Here is a 12,095-nt window from a genome sequence, read left to right as displayed (position 1 = left end):
TGGATGGACAACATCTTTTATAGGGTATATACCTAAAGATGGATCATATGCGGGAATGAAATGGGTCACAAAAATTCTAGCTTTTGGATGGACTGCATCTTTTATAGAGTATATACCTACAGATGGAACATATGCGGGAATGCAGTAAAGTGATGTCTGAATCACTAGGATGATAAATGTTGAAATGGTTGGACTGTTATCTGGTAGTGCCATGACTGCACTAGTTCCCAATATCTTTCATTCCTTCATTCTTTCTTTTTTTATTCCTTTATTTACTTTTTAAGATTTCTTACCAGACTAGTGGACTGGTACAGCACCCTTTTAAGCCACCTCTTGGGCTAACTGTCAAACAATAGTTGCACAGCAGATACATGTAGTTATTCGCACAGCAATCAGACAGAATACATAAGCATGCTTGTGCAGAAATAAATTATCACCTAAATTATCATAACGTAGTAAGCAGGTGAATGCAGGTCTGAATAAGACATTGAGGATCACATATGTAGTATTAATACAATGTTCATTGTACAACAATGTTTCATCCATCCTATAATTCTGTGCATGGCTGGCAACAGAGGATGACCATGTTCTTGTCAGCCCTCCATATTCCAAGTAGAAGCAAACTAAGATGGAGCATAATAACTTGAGATATGTATGGGAGAGGGCGGAGAACATCTGTCTACGTTTGCTTCATATTTACTAGCAGGATAACCGCACATTTTCTCTTTATGGTCAAATTCCAATTATACCTCTCCATGTAAATTAGATGAAGGTAGGATTCTTCCTTGTGGATCTTATAATACACCAGTTATAAGGCTCACCATGTTGGTGGATTTCATAGAATTGGTACTGATACCTCATAAAGTAATGAATAAGTTCCAAAGGCATTCCTCATGCAGTTACCACAAATAGTAATTGATAACCCTTTATTCTAGCCAGAGTTATCCAACAGGCCCTAAAGTTCTGTCCTTAAGTCACTATTATTTGTTCATATCTATATCTACATCTATATCTATATCTATATCTATATCTATATCTATATCTATATCTATATCTATATCGAGAGAGGGGGTTCATAGATTCATAGGAGATTACTACGCTAACATCTAAAGACCCCTTACAAGTTTAGCCATTTATACCCACGTTTTACTTGATTTTTGATCTCTGATAGCTAGATGATGGCTTAGGTTTGTGTAGATGAGTATTTTCCAGACTGTCCATCTCCATAAAGGACATGTGTGACACCCCAGAAGTGAATTTATGATTTGTCATCTATTTATCTAAACCATTTTGAAGAAGATCAGGGAAGGGCTCTGCTTTAGATTAAGAAGAAGCCTGTTCTAGAGAAGGATAATTTCTGACACCCATCGCTGTCTCTCCAGCATATTTTGTTTGTGTCATAGCTCATTTTTAGATCCTCGTATAGTTTGTTTTGTGAATGTGCAACAGTTTAATCAGGGCTGGATTTGAGAGTGCCTTCTAGGTTAGGCATAGATCATCCCTCAATAATCAGTAGGAGACAGAGTAAAAGGATAAGGCTTTTAGTCGCATTTATATTACAACATTGAAGCTTTAGTTAATCGAATAACTAAAGCTCAACCTTGTAATATCAACAGCTAAAATTGTCCTTCCCTAGGGCGAATAAAAAAAAAACACTTTACATCCGAAATCAAGTGAGGGGCTTTGCCCCCCCCCCACCTCCCGATGTGGGAGGCTGTTGATGAGGACAGAGTACTGTGGGACCATAACTTTATTGAATTTAGATGCCATGCCTTTGCTTATAAGCTGTGCCACACAGAAGGACTTCCTCACCAATGTGGACATGTGTTGGTCAAAGTTTAGGCTACTATTTATCTAAGTATCTACTTCTCTCACCTCTGAGTCCACTCCTAGGGTATGCTATTAATGTTGTAATTTGCATGGGTATTTGACTTCCTAAAGGATATGATTATGTATTTCTTTTGTATTTAGTTTTGGGCCATGGCTCTGGCATCAGCCATTTGTATGATTCAGACCCTTTTGAAGGATATCTACATCACTGGGGAATTCAGTGAGTGCCCCCAACTTGCAGTCGTCTGCAAACATGGTCAGCCAAAGGCATTCTACATCTGAGAAGTATATTCTGAACAGGAGAGGTCCCAGAGTTTCTTTATGATACCTGAGTAGGGCATTGTGTCAAATGCCTTAGCCAGGTCAAGGTAGGCAGTATGCACTGTTTTACCCTCACCTATAGCCCTAGTGACTTTCTCAAAGAAGTCCCCTAGATTGATCAGGCATGACCTGCTCTTGACAAAGCCAAACTGGGTGGGGTCCAGTGTTTGGAGGTTTCCTAAGTCATTATTTATCAGGTCCATGATTATTCTTTCCATGGCTTTGCATACAAGACTAGTCACATTTATGGATTTGTAATTTCCTGGGTCTTTTCATGTTCACCCTTTATGCTGAGGGATGAATGCTGCTGTTTTCCACTCCATGGGGTTAAAGCCAGTCTGGAGGCTGTGATTAAATAGAAATTCCAGTGGGCCCAATAGTTCCAATTTCAAGCTATTTAAGAGGCATCTTGGGATATTGTTGGGACCCATCAAAGCCGTGTCTTCAGTTTTAGAGAGTGCAGTGGCAACCTATTCCTTGGAGAAAACTAGTAGAGGAATGGTGGAGGGTATGTCTTGGGGGGTAACCAGAGGTGATCTGGAGGTGAAATTTCAGCTGAATATATCACTCAGCAGATTTGCTATATCTTCTCACTGGGTATAGGTCACGCCACCTACAACATATTCCTCAGATTGTTGGGTGTTGACCTTAAGACTGAGGACATAACTGAAAAATGCCTTATGGTTATCCTTAGGTTGGGAGGCTATTTTTGCCTTAACATTTACTTTTAAAGACTTGACTTGTCTCTTGATTTGCTTGTTTAGGGTAATGAGGGAGTTTTTGTTCTGTTGTGCACATTCTCTTTTACTTCTAGACAGGATTTTCTTTCTTTTGTTGTACAACCTATTTATTACTAGGATCCACCAGGGTAGCTTGTTTTTGCAGTTTGTTTCAGGCTTAATTTGGTCTGATACTACTGTTTCTATGCAGTTGTTTATATGGTCATACAGGACTTTTATGTATGCCTCCACACTGGCTTCTGTCATTTCAAGGTTTTGGGGGAGCTTAGAAATTAGCTATGCCATCACTTAATGGGAGGTAGTTTGCGTTAGAAAAGTTCTTAAAGGTTTTAGGGTTAGGTGAGGGTTCTAGTTTTACATTTATTTCAAAGAAGACTGATTTGGGGTCCGATCTAACCAGTGAGGACATCACACTTTGGGTGGGTGGGGGTGCTACAATCTCACATATTTTTAAGTACCTGGTCTAGGATATATTTTTCCCTAGTGGGAGTGCAGAATAGCAGCTCTAGGGCATTTGCATTGGCAAAGTCTAGAAATCTTTGATCCTGCATATTAGTGTTTGTGTATGCTTCCCAATTAATGCAGGAGTAGTTGAAATCACCCATAAGTATGGCACTGGTCTGAATGGTAAGTGACTCTGGTAAATTCAGGCATGGTGAATGTTTTTCTTGGTTCATGGTGGGGGACCTGTAGCCAGCAAGGATATGGTAAGGGATTTTTTCCTATGGTTAGTTGGAAATGGACTAGCTCAAGTGTGTCATATTGTTTGACCAGCCTTGAGGTGTGCTTATCCTTTATGTAGATGTATACTCCTCCACCTTTTGCCCTTTCATGTGCAGTGGGCAGTAGGAACACGTGAAAGGCATTATAGCTTTGTACAGCTGGGATGCTTTCCATGACTTTGAACCATGTTTCAGTAACTACACAGATGTCAGCATTCTCCAGGGGGAAAAGTGCTTCCAGGGTGTTTAGTTCCTTGCTGAGACTCCTTACATTGAGCAGTAATACCTTTAGTTTATCCTGAGGAGATGTTGCTATATTGGAAGGTCTGTCTGTTTAGTAATTCCTAAAAACATTTTAGGGGTGGATAATGTTTTGGCTAATATCCAAAAGTCTGGAGGTGACAGGTGAAGACCATCTTTGGAAAAGCAGCATAGCCTGTCAGTCATGATCTCTGAGGCTAACAAATATTGGATCCTTTTGGAATGACTCCAGTAGCTAAGCCAATTGTTAAAGTTGATCATTTTCTGTTCATATTGTGGCATCATCCTTGGAGAAAGTAGAATGCTGCTCAGTGCTAGGCTCTTACCTGTGTGTGACACATATTTTGAGATCTCAATTATGTCTCTCTTCATATAGTCCAAGAATGTATGTCTCAGGTCATTTACACCCACATGGACTATGGCTATGTCACACTAGGACTTAGGGGTAAGTTACCTGAGTGCTTGCATGATCTGGTGAATCATGGCCCCTGCAGACAACTAACTATAACTGTCCCTTTATGGTAAGGCAAACATCAGTGTGTCTCGCAATGGAGTCTTCCAAGGACAAGATATTGGGTTATGTGGGGAAACACCTTATGGGCTTGATAGTTGAGACTCTATGAGATGTAGTTTTATATGTTTATATGTTTTATATGTTGTAGTTGGAATTGCTACTTTTGTATACATGCAGAGTTTCTGAGGGCTACACTTGGGAGGCTTTTGTGGTTTGAGTAAATTGCATGTGAAGACCCTACACATATGGGTCTTTAAGTACAATGAGTGTTATGAATGTGTGCCACTGACAATATCTCTATGTGAGAGTCTAGCCTCCAGTGACATTGTATAAAAACATATGTATATATAAATACAGATATATATATATATATATATATACACACACACACACACACACACACACACACACACACACACACACACACACACACACACACACACACACACACACACACAAAGGGGTCCACTTCAAAGGATCAAAATTGCAGAACATCGACCCTCTGATCATCAAGGACCAGAGAATCGAAGTTCTGTGATATTGAACCCCCCCAAAAAAACTAAAACATGAAAATTTCTTATTTCACATTTTTGCATGGGGGCTTGTCAGAGTTTCGATGTTCTGCAATTTTGATCCTTTGAAGGGGACCCATCCATAGATATAGATATTGATGTATATATAGAGATATATATAGAGTTTTTATCATCAACACACTGAAAACTATCAGCATCCTGCTATATTCTGATTAAACTGTTATCTGGGAATCCATCAGTTTTTCTTTAGCTATTCACAACACATTCAACACACTCAGCACTACTTTGTGTGAATTATGCCAAGCCTGTGTCACGGTAGACCTCAGTAAAACTAATGCAGTGGCATTCTGCAAACAGAAGCAGCTTAGTTCATGTAAATCATGACTAACGTTTCTGGATGGAAGCACCCTAAAGACAGATGAATCTATAATAAAATATCTAGTTTTGGAATGAACCCATAGTGACCTTCTCCACATGCACTTATTTATTTATTTGTTTGTTTGTGTTATTCATTGATTAACCAGGTAAACCCACTGGACTCAACTGCCTTTTTAAGAGTGACCCAGAAACACTTTCTAATTAAGTGATTTGCTGAGTGTTACATAGTAGGTAAATAGTTGTTTAGGAATTCAAATACTGGGCTATAATGTGAAGTCTATTAGTTGATGATAGCCTTAATAATCCTTTGTACCAAATTGGCAAATTTATCGATAATCCTCTATGCCAAACTCCCAAATGTATCCACATTCTGGGTGCTAAAGTTACAACACTGCTCAAAAGATACCATATAATTTACAATCTTCTAACAAAAACATCTGTCATTTTGTACAAACAGTACCTACATGAAATGTTTGCTGGTCAGTGAAACCAGTGTTAGACCTACGCATCTACAGGACTTGGTGACTCGCATAATATTTTTGTCACATGCCCCCAGCTGTAATTTTTTGGGGGAAGATGTTCAGACTACCTGTTAATGTTATTCAAGAATGTTGTCTGGATATCCTAGTATACACAAAGGTATTTGGGTCCCCTCATCTGATAAAATTCCTACAACCCAAATAATACTGTTTTAGATACACTTGCTATGGTTTACAAATATATAGCATTCAATAAAGGCACAGACAGTTGAGAATGGTGAACAATGCAACAGAAATGCTATCACTTTGAAATTACCCATATCTGAGTGTGTATGCATGCATATTGTAGAATGTGTGTGTGTGTGTGTGTGTGTGTGTGTGTGTGTGTGTGTGTGTGTGTGTGTGTGTGTGTGTGTGTGCGCGTGTGTTAATGCCATGATATGGGCATATGATGTCATTTCAGTGGTGCAGCAGTAGCATTGTTGCCTCACAGCAAGAGGTTCTCTGGTTTGATTCTCAGCTGGGGTACCTTCTGTGTGGAGTCTGCATGTTTTCCGTGTGTTTGTGTCGGTTTCCTCTGGGTACTCCAGTTTCCTCCCACACTACAAAGATGCACATCTGGAGCATTTCTCCCAGGGCTTCCTCTGAAAATTGGCTTTGTTCCAAGTTGGACTTTCCCGGTAAACAAATGTTAAATAAATAAATAAAATAAATATGAATTATTCTCCTTTTTAGTAATACTTTCTTAACCATTCATGCCTGGGCTTATGGATGGTTCTGTATTTAAATACATTAACCACATCCAATTCATACCATTCAGTACTTATTATGAGGTTATTTCTTCTTATTTAAAAAGGACAAACCACCAATTAAATGTTTCTGTTAATGCAGTAACAATAATTTTGTTTGTCAGCGGTCATGCATTAATTGTATTAGTAGTTCAACTAACTGGTAGGGAAAAAAAGTCAAGTAAGGTTACACTGAGTATTTCAGAATTAATTTCTGATTCAGGCCTACTAGACCGATTCAGTAGGTCATAGTAAGGTGTACTTCACAGTGTGTAAGATAAACCTACACTGAATGTGAAATAAACAATGATTCTTCTCTGCTGTTAAGTATCTTGTACATTTATAAGCAGGTATTCAATGTCTTAGCACACTGTTCTTAGGTTTAGTTCTTACCATGAAATCCCTGAATATGCAATGAAAAATAAATGGTTATGAACATTAAACTTGTTGTGCACCGTAGGTTCGTTACCACTTTGAAACATTTATAAGTGATGCCATAAAGAAATCAAGTCAAATCCTTTATTTAGATTCCTTATAAAAGTAAATATAGCTAATGCACCCTCAAGCAGATAAAGAAAGAATGTCAATACAAAAGCAACTGTCTATAGCTCCAAGACATTTAGATTCTTCTAAGATTTTTCTTTCACTCTTGGTATTGAAGTACAATGCTGGAGGGCAGAGATCATGGATGTAGAATTTTTATATGTAGTCACACATTACTATGGAAACATCTAGTCCTCAGGAGTCATTTCACTATCACTCCGATTGCTGCAGTATTTAATTATGGAAATGACAAATGGCACATACAGATAGTGCTTTTATGTGGCAAATTCAGATGTCAAAGTATGCGCAAATCAATTTTTATGCATTTGTCAAATTGTTAGTATACAAATTTAGTAATGAAATATGTATCCTACATTTTCACATTAAAGCTTCCAGACACCTCTGCCACCATAACATCCTCCCTGAGTTCCACTGTACCCATAATGAGTGCAGTAAAATAAATTCAATGTATGACGTTAGATGGAGAATAAAGAATGTGTGGTGGCTATTAGGTGTGGTCCTCTGTGCATTGTATACTTCATCATGTTCTCCTGATATTTACTTTCCTGTCCAGTAATATGAAGGGAAAGAATTTTGATAGTAAACCAATGGAATGCAAATAGTATGCTTTACAATTACGTATTTTGCTCAAATAAAGAAAAAATAACGAAGCTTTTCCAAATTTGAGAACTTCAGGAATCTTATTTTTGAGCATGATTAAGATACATTTGAGATAGCTTGTTAAAAGTTGCTCTAGATGTACATGGGTCCACCGAAAAAGAATGAAACACTCAAATATCGATGTTCACAAGGTTGACCACAAAAGACTGACTTTGCAAACATTGACATGTTATAACACATGCACCAAGCAAAAATCTTGTTGCATGCAAAACTAACTTTTAAAAAAGTATCCTTAAACCTTGTTTTTTCTAAGGGATAAGCCCTCTACATTCCCTGATAATTACATATACAAACTACAAGATTACACAGTCTCAGGGAAAGGGTATATTTCTCTACCCTGAGAACTATGCAGTCTCACACACATCTGTGTATTTGATTACATTTTTTCGATTAAACAGATGTTGACCAATGGGAGACTCAATTACATTCCCATCTCCCATATGTAAATATTTTCAGCTTTTGTAAATCTTATCTTGCACTGTCTCCACATCATGAGTTTGCCATTGTTACATGCATTTTATTAATTCAGACTGCTTCTTGAGAAATTCTTCTTAACTGTTAAGAAGATAACTTTTCTGACACATTTTAAATAGTAAATATGTTGGGGGTGCCTTTGCATTTTTAGTCTTACAAATATAATGCTTCTTGAAAACAAAAAGGAAATTTTCATTATGGAGAGACATGACTGAAAACTACACATTCCAATGGACTGCAAACCTCAGTAAGGCCTCTTGGCAACATCATGACACAATGAGTTTCAAAGTCTATTATTCAGAAGTAAAGCAGAAGTTATTTTGTGCGAGAATTTCCATTTTCATGATGTCTCTGTATATGTCCTTAATGGATCATTTTAGAATCTGTCTTACAAGTGAATGCCTGGAAAGAAAAGGCTAATGAATAATAATAATAATAATAATAATAATAATAATAATAATAATAATAATAATAACAATAATAATAATAATAATAATAATAACAATAATAATAATATAATAATAACAATAATAACAATAACAATAATAATAATAATAATAATATAATAATAATAATAATAATAATAATAATAATAATAATAATAATGCCAATGTCTTAACCAGGTAGGCCCACTGGACACACTGTCCCTTTTCAGGGGTGATCAAGGAAAATTGTTTGGGTAAGTAACTTACTCAAGGTCATACAGTAGGCAAATTGGGCTGAGGGAATCAAACCTTGTATCACAGGAACTACAACTCACAGCCTTAATCCTCTGCACCAACTGCAAAATATATGTATAATGCTCTTGTCCTGCCATTATTGAATTTGATTAAAGGTGGTCTGATTTCAACCATCAGGCTACATCGTCACTAAGGGAAACTGGGAAGACAGAGTGAGTATTTAATGCAGGCCTTCATGCTAGATGTAATCATAGGGTCAATGACCACCAATTATCATAACACAGTGAGCATTTTCAGATGTCTAAAAGGTTGAAAGGATCGTTGAGGCTGATGCTTTCAGGTTACCGGCCATGATTATTTGACTGAAACAAAATAAAAAAATGTGGAAGGATAGAGATACCCCTCAGTAACTTTGTTGTATGTTTCACTGACTCCCTGACCTTCTCCCAAAAATTGTAATAGGTCATGGTCTTCATTGCTCATGAACAGGAATGCTTCCTTAACATTTTCTGGAACTTCCCAAGTCCATGTTTCCAGAATAGGAAAGTTTCTTTTTGGTCAAGGAATTGTCCTTCCCTACAGAAGCAAGCTGGGAGAGTCTTAAGGTGACTCATATGGGTTGGACTGGCCTGCTCAATATGTGGTCTCAAAGGTGAATGAGAAAGGGAAGGCCAAAACCTATGTTAAAGGGCTGGCAAAAAAGTATAACAATAAGGGATGCCCTCCATCAGATATGGATGTCAAGGCACATATTTCCAAGAAAACAAAAGGATCATCCTCTACATTGTTATGGTGGAAGCTCTGTGTGCAATATTCACTATGTCAGAAAACCGCTGCTATCTTTATTACATTCTGCTCATATACAGCACATTTGCAAAACAAAAGAAGTGCAACATGTGATTTCTTGGGGAATGACACTGAATATTCCTTGCTTAGAATGTTTGTTTGTTTGTTTGTTAAAGTAACAAAAAAATCATCAGAGTGGAGGGAAAGTATCTTAGAACAGAGGTGTAGTTTTTCTATAAAATAATTATAAAGGGTGGAAAAATATTCACGTACAGTTGTAATGTTATGCTGTTAAATACATTATCTTGATTAATTCTTCTAAGTGTGTGTACACATGTATGTGTATGCTTGTGTCTGGGAGGTAGGATTTTCTTAACATGAAAAAAAGTAGGGCTTCTGCTACTTGTGTTAGTAGGTACCATATATAAACAAAACAGTTTAAGTATCTTGCTTAACAATTAAAACTAAAAGTATATAATAGCCTTTTCTAGAGAAGAGATCTTTCAGACTGTCAAGTTTTTACTTTGTTCCTGAGATAGTGGGTTCAGAGCAGCAGATGTTAGACGTTTGATAATAGGAGATCCATTCCATTATGGGAGTCAGTAAGTGCAGATGCTGTAATTACCTTTTCTTTCCACAGCTTTTTATATTTTAATGTTTTCAGGAGTGTACATGATCACATTTTAGAAGACATGCATCTCTCCTTAGTCAATTTTATTTCATATGATGGTCATTCTCAGAGACTGATTCTACCACCAAGCCCATGATCTCCAAGCCACATTGAAACAGTAAGTCCAAAGAAATGCCAATAATCTTCTTTTTGATATTTCACATCTTCCCCTACTTTTTATGCAGACGTTGTCCTTTCCTAATCAAGCACCATCAGTACTACAAAAGGAACATCAATCAAACGTTTCTCTCATATATTAAATGGATACATGACAATAATATTGTTTTCAACTCCTCTAAAACAGAAAATATGATCTTGGGGACAAAAAAAAAACTTTCTAAACTCACTTCTACCCTTTATATCCCTAATCATAAAAGCATTGTCAAACAAAATACCAACGTATTTAAATATCTAGGCATCTGGTTAGATTCATTACTGAACTTCAGTACCCACAGAGAAAACACAAGGAAAAAAATTAACAGATTGTTATTCTATGCCAGTGAAATCTCTCATTCTGTCCAAAATAACAAAACCAATAATAAAGAAATCTATACTTCAGTGTCCAGCAGAATACAATCAAAAAGAGAATCTGTAGTTTCAGGATGCTCTCAGGTAAATGTGAACATGTGGCATGTAAACTACTAGAAAAAGGAAAAGTCTTGCAGTCAAACAGAAATCTGAACTTCTGTTAGCCTCTCAGCTATTCAAATTTATATATAACCAAGCTCTTCTACCTATGACACCAAAATTAATATAAAATAATAAAATCACTGGGTTGCAGTCAAAACTCTCCAGAATTCTGATGAGGTCCTCATTCTGAGGGGATGAAAGCACTCAGTGAATACTTTTTAAACATTTTTATGTCTCAATAAAATGTTTGATACCTTTGGAAGGTTGTGGAGAGTTTTGACTGCAACACAGTAATTTTATTTTATTTTGTTTTGGTTGTCAGTGGGGTCGTTGTTTAAACAGTTTTAGCAAAATGAATATGCCCTTCCCCTTTCAATGATGTCGGACATTGAGATATAGCTACTTCCTCATTAAACCACTGCTTTTAACACATTCCCTCTAATAGAGATTAGAAAGTTTGCAATGGGCAGAGTCTAAGCTTTTTGACAGATTAAAATTATGTCTTTACATTTCAAACAAATGTTCATCTGCTTAAATAGGGATTACTAAATAAGTAAAAATAGTAAAGTCTTCAGCACAAACAATTTTTATCATGGTAGCATTCTTTAGGTTCTAGGTCTTGAAGTGAATTTTATGTCACAGTAAACACAGTAACTATTACATTTGTAACGTTTTGTAAACAACTTACAATACCTCAGCAACCACTCCAGTTACACACATATTGTCAGCAGCATTTTATTCATATAGCTGAGAGCTTTCACATGAGGATGCCTGTGTTACTCAGTTGTTGAGATATTTAGAAATAAAACATGAAATGTATATCTATATAAATAAATATTGTATGAGTAATTGATATCTCAATACTTGCATTAGACAGAGGTCAACCATCAATACAACTCAGTTTGCCACTGTGCATGCTTAAAATGAAATATTTTAATACCTTGTATGTAGCATGGTTTTGGAATTACTGATTCAAATATGAGCAATCAATATTTGATGCCTGGAGACATTAGTACGTGGTAACTTCAGAAATGCCTGGAGGCGGCACTCAGTTGTCATGACTAA

This window comes from Protopterus annectens, chromosome 4.part0 (assembly GCF_019279795.1).
Source record: "Protopterus annectens isolate FY-2018-M chromosome 4.part0, PAN1.0, whole genome shotgun sequence".
NCBI classification, from domain to species: domain Eukaryota; kingdom Metazoa; phylum Chordata; order Ceratodontiformes; family Protopteridae; genus Protopterus; species Protopterus annectens.
The sequence above is the reverse complement of the archived record's forward strand: the minus strand, read 5'-3'. Positions refer to the sequence as shown.